Consider the following 14,131-nt stretch of genomic DNA (forward strand, 5'->3'; position numbering starts at 1 on the left):
AATAATGCCCGGGATCTTTTTGTTACCTTGCCAAATTTATAAATAACTTACCAATTGAATCAAAGACTCTCTTTTAAAAGTAGGTAAAATCTATATGTGGGACATTTTCTCTGTACATGTCAGTAATAATTACCACAGCACTTTAAAAACATTCAATTGATATTCTCTACCAGTAATGACTCATATAATTTCCAACCAGTGTAAATATTATATTCAATATGAGGCTTGATTTCCAGATATTATTTACGTGTTTCTTTGCTCTGTCTTAACAGTAAAAGAAAGAACTCAACCCTCTAACGTTGTTTTATGTTTATTTCAAGGGTCACACAGCTGCTAATTGTTCTGTGCAGGAAATGCATGAGGGAAGAAGAAAAGACACACATACAATACCTTTAAGGGTGAACAACCTTTATCCCATGTAAATGGCAATGCAGATATAATAAGCAAATGATATAATAAGCAAATTGATATAATAGGCAGATTGATATAATAAGTAAATTGCAATGGGAAGGGGAGAAGGAAAAGATGTATATATATGTATATATTTACACTCAGCAGACTATGGAGGATTCACCACCAGACTGGGAAGCAACAGCCTGGGCTCCCGAGTCGGACATCATACTCACCAGATTGTGGAGGATTCACCACCAGACTGGGAAGCAACAGTCTGGGCTCAAGAGTCAGAAGTAACAACACCCTGGCCTCCAGAGTTGGACACTACACTCACCATACTATGGAGGGGATTCACCACCAGGCTGGGAAGCAACAGCCTGGGCTCCAGAGTTGGACACTACACTCACCATACTATGGAGGGGATTCACCACCAGGCTGGGAAGCAACAGCCTGGGCTCCAGAGTTGGACGCTACACTCACCATACTATGGAGGGGATTCACCACCAGACTGGGAAGCAACAACAGCCTGGCCTCCAGAGTTGGATGCTACACTCACCATACTATGGAGGGGATTCACCACCAGACTGGGAAGCAACAGCCTGGGCTCCAGTGTTGGACGCTACACTCACCATACTATGGAGGGGATTCACCACCAGACTGGGAAGCAACAGCCTGGGCTCCAGAGTTGGCTACCCATCCATGCACAGATGAGGAGAGGTCTCGTGAAGCTGTGGCATGGTCTGGGACCCTAACTTTTTTTGTAACAAGTTGTTTGGCATGAGGCCCAGTCACAAGGGCCCTTCACTGTGTCGTAAACAGTTTTCATGTAATTATTTGGGTTTTTATGGTTCTAGTTATAATTGGAGCAAATTTTCTACTTTATAACAACAGTTTATACATTTCACTAATAGGCATACATATTGTATCTGTTTTTTCACTAGTGTAACTAATGCTACACCAAACATCTGTGTGCATAAATCTTTGTTTAAATATGATTATTTTCTTATTATTAGAAATAAAATGGTGATGAGAAGATAAAGGTATTTCTAAGGCTCTTGAAGCAAGTTGTCAAACTGTTTCCTCCCACAAATTTTTCCATTTTATTCTGAACAGTATACCTTTTTCATTTTATACTCTGTATTACACTTTTAAATCTTTGCTAACTTTACAGTTAAATGAATGATATCTCAATAATATTTGCATTTTATAAAGAAATTAACGTTTTTTTCTTCTGATAGTTTCTAATCCATTGGTAGTTTAAACTATTCATTGATTTTTTTTTGCATTTCTATGCTTCATTATTTATAGAAAACTTTTACCCTTTTATATTTCTTCAGTTTTATGTTACTCTTGATTTTCTATATTATGTTTTTCCATACGAATATCTTTTATTGTTATGTAGTTAACCAAGTTGCATCTTCCTTTATTTTTCTTTTACTCTTTTAAGCTTGGAATTATTTCTCATGGAGAGATAAATACTAGTCTATATATTTTTTATACAAGTATTTTGATTTTTTGAATTAGCAGTTTAATTCATTGAAAATTTAATTTTGTTTAATATATGAGGTGAATATCTAAAGTTTTTTCCACCTAGCTTATATTTGGTTGCAGAATCATTGTTTATGTTTCCCCATTGGTTTCTATTGTTGCATCTCCCACATGAACACTTCTGAACCATTGTTTGTTTCATTTACTTATTTGTCTTTTCCTGTCTCAGAACCACACTAACTTGTTATTATGACTTTATACCGTTTTGTAATACTCGGTAACATTATTAATTCCTCATTATTCTGACTTTTCAATAGTTTTAAAATTTAATCTTAAACATCACTAAATCTTAAAAAAAAAACCCATAAATCCCATTGTTATTTTGACCAAGAACATATTAATTGCACAGATTGCTTTGGGTGAAATTAACCACTTTGTAGGCTCAGTCCTCTTATTTGGGAAACGTTAATTATCTCCATCTATTTATGTTATCTTCTGTACTTCCCTTTCTTCCTACATTTTACACATGTCCTGATAATGTTACTCCAAAGTATTTTGTGATTTTTTTCCCTACTGCAGCACACTGCGTGTTTACTAATATAAACATTATAATAAAATTTCTTAATTTTAAAATAACTTCTATTTACCAAATAAAAATACAAATAATTTTTACTAAATTGTTGCATATCAATTACTGATACTAACAGAACTGTTGAAGAATAAGTTATTTAGAATAGAATTTATTTAGGAGTTTTAACTATTGTCAGTCATTGTTTTATATAACATGTAACTCATCCTAAAATGGTTCTTGGGGAAAAAAGCTTTTGGCACTGATTTCTGCGTTCAATACTTTGAGTCCTCACAGCTTCTTGGTGCCCCACCCTTCTCAGCAGCTGCCATTGTCCATCTTTTCTTAGTAGACCTGGTTTCTCGGTATTCCTCCTCAGAGAAAAAGCCTCAACACAACTTTTTCTACAGTAACACAAATGGCTTACTCTAGTCATTATTAAGTCATTAAGGCTTAATCTAGTCTTACTCTTCCCTAGGATATCCTAGGGAAGACACAAGTCAGAACTCTCTACTTCTTTCATTTTAGTTCATTGATTAAGCAATAAACCAAGCCCGATTGTATCTTTTTAAAACAGCTTGTTAAACATGAAAGTCACCCATTGAAACATGAAAGCATTTTATCTTCTTGCATCATGCTGATGAATCTTGCATCTTAAAAATCCTTTTAAATATAAGTAATCCCTGTTGACAAAAGACACATGGTCAGGAGAATCATCATGTGAGACAGTAAAGAACCCATGTACTCTTTCCTCCATTAAAGCCATAGTCTATTTGTATGTGTGTGCTTTTTAAACATCCAGAATTCTAATCCAACTGTCTCTACTATCCCAGAGGAGACCAGGCCTCAAAAAGCCATCTGTCTCAAACATAATGTCCTATGGTATGTAGGTATGATTTCCATGTGCTGCTTATGGAATCCATTTATCTATAATCATATATCATTTATGTTGACTGTCATTGTATAAAAATGCAGAACTTCGCTGGGGAGAAAGGACGTAATTGGTTGGAGAAGAAAGGTGAAGAAAACCTGAAAGGTTTCAACAACTATTAATCTAAGAAGTTTAAAATAAGAACTGAGGGAGCAGGTTTTAATATTGTCCTCTAAGGCTACTTCACACAATTCATTTGTATATCCACTTTATATTTTATGACACAGGCTTAATTATGTTTTTGATGTTTGGTGTATTCAAAAACTGGTATTTTTTAAATAATATAAAGAATTATCAATACAGATTTTTTTTAAAAAACTTCTTTTTAAGTGGTTAGTGGTTTATAGATCTTAGGTTCAAATGGAAGACCAAGAAATTGCAGTTTTCCACTATTACTCAAATCCCTACAAATGACAGAAAAGTTATAAACAAAAATAAATAAAACAATATAGTATTTGATTTTGAGTGGTGTCACCAATGTTATACCAAAATTTTATTAACATATTTACAAAATGTTTTCCCTAAAGTTCATTTTATCTGACTCATAGAGTTTAGATTTTTTTTTTTCTGTTTACTGAGCTGGAGAGTATAATTTATTGAAATACAAAGTATCATTGAACAAGATTTTCTTATACAACATTTAAACAACTGCACATACAATGTATTTTTGAAGGAGCTTTGATTTTTTTAAAATATTTCAGCAGTCATATATAAACATTACTGATGACCAGTTCACTAATGCAAGTCACAGCTCTTAGAACTTTCTCTCTCTCTTCCTTATTCCCCCATTACCACATTGTTTTCCTTAGCATAATCACCATTCCCAAATGCAAATGGTAAATTTAAAACTAGAATTTTTCAAAGTCTGCTTCAATTCTAACTACAAATATTCACGGAAAATGGATCTTTGTTGGCTATCCAGTTAGGTTAGTTATAACTTCTTTTGTAATCTAATTTTAGAGTGGTTTATCTTTTATTTTTTTATAGATATTTTAAATTAATATAGTCTGGCAAGTTAATGCAACTATACTAATGGGAACTCAACACCATGAACTTGAGGTAGAGGTGATTGAGAGTAAATATGGAGACCATTGGTTATGTGATCATAAGTAAGACAGGGAAATTTAAGCAGCGGTACATTGTATTTTCACAATAATTACATGTGTGTCTATAATAAATAATAGCAAACTCATGTCAATAGTTTCAGTGATGCTTTATGCTTCCTTCTTTCCAGTATTAGAATGAATTTGAAATCACTAGCCACATAGCTATGGGTGTCATAGTCTGAAGTAGAAATTAAGAAGTTAAGAAGTTTTAGTTGCTAAGAATTAGTCTGACTGACACGAACCATTTGTTAGTCCATGTTCCGTCTCAGTTCTTTTCCCTGTGTGTTAAAACAACCTCTTCCCTTTTCTGTCCCTCATTTTTGTCTTCCCATTTTTATATCAATGCTGGAAGGCCCTTCTGCCTGCCAGGGAAGCAAACTGGCCTGGCAGCCTTGCTGCTGGGAGCACTCACTCAGCTCCAGAGGGCCTGGCGTGCTGCACCATCTCTTACCTCGCTCATGCACTTCCTCTGGTACCTTTTGTTTCCATGAGAACTTTGGATAGTTCTGCTGCATTGTGTTGGGTTTTTAAAGTATTGCCCCCAAAAAGCGTCTACCAAGGAAATGAAGCTGAGAAAGGTCTTTATTGTATGTGACAAATTAATGTGCCTATTTTCTGCTCTTGGCAATAATACTTTAAATTGCAGATGGTTTCTACTGAAATATCATCATCATATTACTGAGATTAATTGTACTGGAGAAAATTTTTTGTTGACCCAAGAAGTTAATATGTTTAAGATGTTAGAATCATAGATTTGCCAAAAGAATAAAAAGAAACATGCACTTTGAAGGCAAAGTTTCTGACAGTAGAAGAAGAGAGAAGAACAAAAACAAGCAAGTCTATAGTTTAAAATATTTGAGAGAAATGTAACTCATAAGTATTTGGGCAGAGCAATATGATTATATTTCTCATGTTGATGAAAAATTAAGTTTTTGGCTAATATTACAGAATATCTGAAATGGTTTCATAATTTTTGTCTGATTTTAGCTACATAAATAGTAGCTTTAAAAAAGTGATAAATTTTAAATTTTTTAATAGTTACAGGGGTGCTAACCTGCCCAGCATCTCTCTCCTCAATAGCAAATACACAATGTTTGTGATGAGGAATATTGGTTTTCTTTCACCTATCACATACTTAGTGCTCCTGAAGTATCTATTACAGAGTGAGTTAGAATTAGAAACAGCTCTATTTGGCAATATTACCCCCAATTCTAGATAATTTAAAACCACAGCACTGGGGCCAAGTGTACAATATTGTACAAGTACATAATTTAAAAAATATGTAGTACTTTAAAATATTTATTGTGGGGAAATGAGAATATTTATCATAATTTAAAATCTTATTATATTGTACAATAGCTAAGCACTTTGACCTAGTACATTTTAATGTTAAAAGTCCTGGGAAAATATCTCATAGGATAATTTGGAAGAGTAAATGAATCACCATGGAGATTTATACTTTTGTTGAAATAGCATTATGAGGCATAGGACTTGAGTACACTGCCTCCAGTAACTCAATTTTTATTTGTTGTTCTACTCTATGTTTAATTATATACAAGGAAATAAATGGAACATTTTGCTCTCCCTAAAAAAGCCAATAAAGAAAACCAACCTACTGTAGAGTTCAGGGGTGATTTTAGACATAGAATTCCACTTTCCAGATAGATATTCTGATCCGTATAATTAGAAAATTTAGAGGATCTGCTGAAGCTCAACTGTCTGCTATTTTATATAACTGCTGGGTGCCAGCAATTATATAATATGCAATGATGATAATAGTGACACCTCTCATGTTTCTCAAAGGGTTCTCTTTACTTGTCAGGTGGAGAATCATATTTCCTGCCAATTATGGGAACATGAATGACCAAATAGCAAAGATGACTCTCTTGCACTTACCCATAGTGTAAGGTCATCATTACATTTGGTTATAAGTTTGTAGATGGCGAAATAATCCATTTGAAAATCCATTAACTTTTAATCTAAGCTTTGGAAGTAGACAGGTGGCATTTCTCCAAGACCTAATCCCTAAAACTTTGTATCATTTACTTTTAACATGTCCTGCATTTCTGGGTTACACACCCCACATCTCTTTATCTTTCAGATATAAAGGGTAAATAAAAGGGGTACCTTCTATAATTACATCATATTGTATGTCAGTGAATTCTTTACAAATAATTTGTTGATATGAAGAAGCAATTTCCTTTTTAAAGTGTTTATTTTGAATTATGAAATATTTAAGGATAAAGTTCCCAAGTTATGTAACATATGTCTGTAAGCACACAACCTTGATGAAAAAGATGTCAACATTTTTGCTATATCTGCTTCAAATTTCTATTTCAAAAACCATGAAATGGTACAGATAAAGTTAATGCCCTCCCTCATCTATTTATCTTTCTCTTACTGGTATAACATCACTCACATGGTGTTGGTGTGAATCATTGCTATTAAGCTACATGTTTTCACTACATAATTCATGTAACCCAAAAGAGTATATATGATTTGCTTTAGCTATTTTGAAAATTTGCATAGATGACATCCTTCTGTATACGTCCATTTGCAAATTACGTTTTTTCATTCAACATTGTATTTTTAAGATTTATTCATGTTCATAAACATAGCTCTAATATCTGTTTTAACTGTTTTGCAATATTTTATTGAATGAATAAACAATTTCTCAACTGGGGACCATTTGAATTGTTTCACTTTTTCTTTTTTTATAAACGGTGCTACATTAAACATCCTTATATATGCCTCATTTCTTGCATGATTCAGAGTTTCTCAAGGTTAGAAACATAGAAGATAATTTGCTGGATCCTGAGTATGTACATCTTTCGTTGTGGGAAGTGAGGGACCCCAAATGGAGGGACCAGCTGTAGCCATGGCAGAGGAACATAAATTGTGAAGATTTCATTTTAATATGGACATTTATCAGTTCCCAAATAATACTTTTATAATTTCTTATGCCCATCTTTACTTTGATCTCTTAATCCTGTTATTTTCATAAGCTGAGGATGTACATCACCTCAGGACCACTGTGATAATTGTGTTAACTGTACAAATTGATTGTAAAACATGCGTATTTCAACAATATGAAATCAGTGCACCTTAAAAAAGAACAGAATAACAGTGATTTTTAGGGAACAAGGAAAGACAACCATAAGGTCTGACTGCCTGTGGCGTCGGGCAAAAAGAGCCTTATTTTCCTTCTTGCAGAGAGCCTATAAATGGACGTGCAAGTACGAGAGATATCACTAAATTCTTTTCCTAGCAAGAAATATTAATATTAATACACTGGGAAAGGAATGTGTAACTGTGGGGAGGTCTATAAATGGCTGCTCTGGGGAGTGTCTGTCTTATGTGGTTGAGATAAGGACTGAGATATGTCCTGGTCTCCGGCAGTACCCTCAGGCTTATTAGTATGGGGAAAAACTCTGCCCTGGTAAATTTTGGTTAGACCGGTTCTCTGCTCTCAAACCCTGTTTTCTGTTGTTTAAGTTGTTTATCAAGACAATACGTGCACAGCTGAACATAGACCCTTATCAGTAGTTCTGTTTTGCCTTTTGTCCTGTTCCCTCAGAAGCATGTGATCTTTGTTCTGCTTTTTGCCCTTTGAAGCATGTGATCTTTGTACCTACTCCCTGTTCTTATGCTCCCTCCCCTTTTAAAACCCTTAATAAAAACTTGCTGGTCTGAGACTCAGGTGGGCATCACCATCCTACTGATATGTGATGTGACCCCATGCAGCCCAGCTGTAAAATTCCTCTCTTTGTACTCTTTCTCTTTATTTCTCAGCCAGCTGACACTTATGGAAAATAGAAAGAACTTACATTGAAATATTGGGGGTGGGTTCCCCCAATAATCTTCCACTTCAGCATTGAGTGGGTGTAATAGGAAATGCTCAAGGGGATCCATTGCATGGATCCAAACAATGGATCCAAACACACTCCTCCCTGCCCCATTTTGGAGCTGCAACTCTATTTTCCCTTTTAAAGACCAGTCATTCCAGACCTAGAGTTATATGGACCACATAGGACCAAAGTGGGTGACCTTCTGTGTCAGTATGAGGGATACCAGGATCAACTAGTCACAGCCAAATATTCTGGTCGTTCAAATCCTCCTGGTTACCATGCTGACCCAACTGCCTTGTGTACGTATGTCTGCCTATATGTCTGCCTTACCTCTGGTAATTAAGTGCAACCTCTCCCATCTTTATTCCCAGAGTACAGTCACTACTCTAGGGCTTCTCAAGAATGCTAATGTTCCCCTGGCCAATGTAACTTTCAATGTTTTGGTGAAGAGAGTGTTCTCCGAACCCTCTCCGGTACCTAATTAGACATGAGTAAACTGGTTGCATGTGGTAAATCTGCTCCAACATTCATATCTTTTAAATTCCCTCTTCTACATAATACCCCAAATCCTGCCATCTCAACTTCATTCAGCATAGGCCATTGTTGAACCCAGGTGTTAGTAATTCAACTGAAGTGGCAACCCTAGAGCTGTGCTGCTCAGAATTTCCTTCAAGAATTTGCTGAGGATTCTACTTCTAGAATGGTGGCAAAAGTAGCTCCATGAACCCACTCCCCAGAAAAACAACCGAAAGTGAAGGAAATTATATATATTACATATGACCTAATGTCTTCTAAAATTGTCCTAAGGGCATACAGCAAATGAAGTAATATTTATTCATTGAAATCTACTAAATCTCCGTAAAGACAGATAGTTTAGCAGAAAGAACAGCATAAGAAACAACTAACAGGAGCTCTTCTAGAATCAGAACAAATCTCAAAGACTAGCTTTAAAAAGTGCCCATGCAAAGGGACCAAATTTAATTGAAAGAGATTGTAGAGCAATGAGCATCCCAGACAATTTGTCCAAAACAGTAGAGCAACCAACAAAATTAATGGCATCTAGTAGCTGGTTTTGGCATCAATGGGAGCAGACATTCTAACAGAGGTCAGAGAAGAAGTAGTAATAGAGAATCCTGCCAAAACTACAATCACCTCAGGGTGACTAGAGAGCTACAATAGCAGATTTAAGTCAGCAAAAGAAAGAATCAGTGAACTCGAAGATACATCAATTGAGATTATGCAGTATGAGAGACAGAAAGAAAAAAAGAATGAAGAAAAATAAGCAAAGCCTAGAGTAATGTAGAGCACCATTAAACACACCAAAAAACTAATGATGGGAGTAACAGAAGGTGAGGAAACGAAGGTGCGGAATACATTCAAAGAAATCATGGCTGAATTCCCTTTGAAAACCAGCACAAGATAAGGATGCCCTCTCTCACCACTCCTATTCAACATAGTATTAGAAGTTCTGGCCAGGACAATCAGGCAAGAGAAAGAAACACATGACATTCAATTAGGAAAAGAGGAAGTCAAGTTGTCTGTGTTTGCAGATGACATGATTGTATATTTAGAAAACCCCATCATCTCAGCCCAAACTCCTTAAGCTGATAAGCAACTTCAGCAAAGTCTCAGGATACAAAATCAATGTGCAAAGATTACAAGCATTCCTATACACCAATAGCAGACAAACAGAGAGCCAAATCATGAGTGAACTCGCATTCACAATTGCTACAAAGAGAATAAAATACCTAGGAAGCCAACTTACAAGGGATGTGAAGAACCTCTTCAAGGAAAACTACAAACCACTGCTCAAGAAAATAAAAGAGGACACAAACAAATGGAAGAACATTCCATGCTCATGGATAGGGAGAATCAATATCGTGAAAATGGTCATACTGCCCAAAGTAATTTATAGATTCAATGCTATCTCCATCAAGCTACCTCTGACTTTCTTCACAGAATTGGAAAAAACTACTTTAAATTTCATATGAAACCAAAAAAGGAGCCCACATAGCCAAGAAAATGTTAAGCCAAAAGAAAAAAGCTGGAGGCATCACACTACCTGACTTCAAACTATACTACAAGGCTACAGTAACCAAAACAGCATGGTACTGGTACCAAAACAGATATATAGACCACAGGAACAGAACAGAGGCCTCAGAAATAACACCATGCATCTACAACCATCTTATCTTTGACAAACCTGACAAGAACAAGCAATGGGGAAAGGATTCCCTATTTAATAAAAGGTGCTGGGAAAACTGGCTAGCCATATACAGAAAGCTAAAACTGGATCCCTTCCTTACACCTTATCCAAAAATTAACTTAAGATGGATTAAAGACTTAAATGTAAGACCTAAAACCATAAAAACCCTAGAAGAAAACCTAGGCAATATCATTCAGGACATGGGGATGGGCAAAGACTTCATGACTGAAACACCAAAAGCCATGGCAACAAAAGCCAAAATAGACAGATGGGATTTAATTAAACTAAAGAGCTTCTCCACAGCAAAAGAAACTATTAGCAGAGTGAACAGGCAGTCTACAGAATAAGAGAAAAATTTTGCAATCTATCCATCTGACAAAGGGCTAATATCCAGAATCTACAAAGAACTTAAACGAATTTACAAGAAACAAACAAACAAACAAAAAACCCATCAAAAAATGGGTGAAGGATATGAACAGACACTTTTCAAAAAAAGACATTTTTGTATTCAACAGATTTATGAAAAAATGCTCATCATCACTGGTCATTAGAGAAATGCAAGTCAAAACCACAATGAGATGCCATGTCATGCCAGTTAGAATGATGGTCATTAAAAAGTCAGGAAACAATAGATGCTGGAGAGGATGTGGAGAAATAGGAACGTGTTTACCCTGTTCATAGGAGTGTAAATTAGTTCAACCATTGTGGAAGACAGTGTGGCGATTTCTCAAGGATTTAGAACTAGAAATACCATTTGACCCAGCAATCCCATTACTGGGTATATACCCAAAGGATTATAAATCATTCTGCTATAAAGACACATGCACACGTTCTGTTCACAATGGCAAAGTCTTGGAACCAGTCCAAATGTCCATCAATGATAGAGTAGATAAAGAAAATGTGGCACATATGCACCATGGAATACTATGCAGCCATAAAAAGTATGTGTTCATGTCCTTTGCAGGGACACAGATGAAACTGGAAACCATCATTCTCAGCAAAGTAATGCAGGAGGATAAAACCAAACACCATATGTTCTCACTCATGGGTGGGAGTTGAACAATGAGAACACATGGACACAGGGAGGGGAACATCAGACACTGGGGTCTGTCTGGGAGTGGGGGGTCTGGGGGAGGGATAGCATTAGGAGAAATACCTAATGTAAATGACGAGTTGATGGGTGCAGCAGACCAACATGGCACTATGTAACAAACCTGCACATTGTGCACATGTACCCCAGAACTTAAAGTATATTACTACTACTAATAATAAAAGAAATCATTGCTGAAAACTTTTCAAATTTGACAAAAAATATTAATCTGCACACATCCAGGGAGCTCAACAAACTCTAAGCAGTATAAACACAAAGAGGTCCACAATCAGACATACCATAGTAAAAATGTCAAAAGACAGAAAAAGTCTTGAAAACTGCAAGAGAAAATTGACTCTTCATATACAAGGGAGTCCCAATAAGCTTAACAGGTGATTTATTATCAGAAACAGTGGAGGCCAGAGAGAATGGGATAACTAATGGAAAGTGCTGACAGACCAAACAAATAAAAACCCACAAACCCACAAAAACCGGGAATCTTATATCCAGCAAAGCTACCTCTGAAAACTGATGGTAACATTCACAAATTTTAAAAAGCAGTGAAAAAATTAATTGCTACCAGGACTGAAGGAAGTTCTTCATGCTGAAAGCAAGAAACAGATACCAATTTAATTTCCTTCGGATATACACCCAGTAGTGAGATTGCTGTATCATATGGTAGCTTAATTTTTAATTTTTCAAAAAGCCTCCATATTGTCTGTCATAATGGCTATAGCAATTAACATTTCCACCAATAGTGTATGAGGGTTCCCTTTTCTCCACATCCTGGTCAACACCTAACCTTTTGTCATTTTGTTAATAGTCATTCTGACAGGTATGAAGTGATTTCTCCTTGTGATTTTGATTTGCATTGCCCTGCTGGCCATTTATATGTCTTCTTTTGGGAAATGTCTATCAAGCTTTTTGCCCATTGCTATGGTTTGAATGTTGGTGTCCCCTCCAAAACTCACGTCAAAACTTAATCTCCAATGGAACAATATTAAAAGTGGGGCCTTTAGGAGGTGATTAAGTCATGAGGGCAGAACCTTCCTTAATGGAATTGGTAACCTCATAAAAGGGGTGGGGGGACTAGCTCACCCACTTTGCCCCTTTTATAAAACCTTTCTGCCATGTGAAGACACAGCATTTGTCCCTTTTTGAGGATGCAGTGACAAGGGGTTTCTTGGTAGCTGAGAGCAGCACTTACCAGACACTGAATGTCAGCACCTTAAACTTGGACTTCCAAGCATCCAGAAGTGTAAGAAATTAATTTCTATTGTGTATAAACTACCTAGTCTCAGGTATTATGTTGCAGGATCACAAAAAATCTAAGAAACCAATTTTTTAATTGGTTCATTTGTTTCCTTGCTATTTAGTATTTTGAGTTCCCTTTTCTGATTAAAAAAATTGTTTTAGGTTTAAAAGTGCATGTGCAGGTTTGTTATATAGGTAAATTAATGCCATAGTGGTTTGATACCAAGATTATTTCATCACCCAGGTACTAAGCTTAGTACCAAATGGTTATATTTTCTGCTCCTCTCCCCAGTCCCACCCTCCAACCTCAGTGTGTGTTGTTCCCCTCTATGTGTCCATGTGTTCTCATCATTTAGCTCCCACTTCTAAGAACATGTGACATTTGTTTTTCTATTCCTGTATTACTTTGCTAAGGACAATGACCTCCAGCTCCATTCATATTCTTGCAAAGAACTTAATCTTGTTCTTTTTACGGCTGCATAGTATTCCATGGTGTATATGTACCACATTTATGTTATCCAATCTACCATTGATGGGCATTTAAGTTGATTCCATGTCTTTGCTATTGTGAATAGTGCTGCAATGAACATATGCCTTTTTAAAAAAAAAATAGAAGGATTTATATTCCTTTGGGTATACACCCAGTAATGGGATTGCTGGTTGATTGGTAGTTCTGTTTTTAGGTCTTTGAGGAATTTGCCATAATGGTTGAACTAATTTACACTGTCACCAATAGTATATAAACATTCCTTTTTCTCCATAATCTTGCCAGCACCTGTTATTTTTTGACTTCTAAGAGCCATTCTGACTGGCAAGATATGATATCTCATTGTGGTTTTGATTTGCATTTCTCTAGTGACCAATAATATTGAGCTTTTTTTCATATGCTTGCTTGCCACATGTACATCTGCTTTTAAAAAATGTCTGTTTGTGTCCTCTGCCAATTTTTTAATGGGTTGTTTTTTTTCTTTGGTAAATTTGTTTAAGTTCCTTATAGATGCTGGATATTAGACCTTTCTCAAATATATAATTTGCAGATATTTTCTCCCATTCTATATATTGTCTGTTCACTCTTTTTCACTAGTTTCTTTTGCTTTGCAGAAACTTTTAAGTTTAATTAGATCTCCTTTGTCAAATTTTGCTTTTGTTGCAATTGCTTTTGGTGTCTTTGTCATGAAATATATCAAGTTCCTATGTCCAAAATGATATTACCTATGTTGTCTGCCAGAGTTTTCATAATTTGAGGT

General features: G+C 35.7%; 1 long non-coding RNA gene across 6 annotated transcripts in view; it reads left to right on the forward strand.

Moving 5' to 3' along the window:
• LOC105477232 (uncharacterized) overlaps positions 1-14,131 on the forward strand; it is a 392,595-nt gene that overhangs the window by 176,825 nt on the left and 201,639 nt on the right. Inside the window, exon 4 of one of the 6 annotated variants that reach the window (XR_984573.3) lies at positions 559-11,606. The exons of the other annotated variants lie outside the window; for them this stretch is intronic. This is a non-coding gene — a long non-coding RNA (uncharacterized lncRNA). Of the gene's footprint in view, positions 1-558; positions 11,607-14,131 lie in introns of those variants that run through there. 6 annotated transcript variants of the gene reach the window in all.

This window comes from Macaca nemestrina, chromosome 3 (genome assembly GCF_043159975.1).
Source record: "Macaca nemestrina isolate mMacNem1 chromosome 3, mMacNem.hap1, whole genome shotgun sequence".
NCBI lineage: Eukaryota > Metazoa > Chordata > Mammalia > Primates > Cercopithecidae > Macaca > Macaca nemestrina.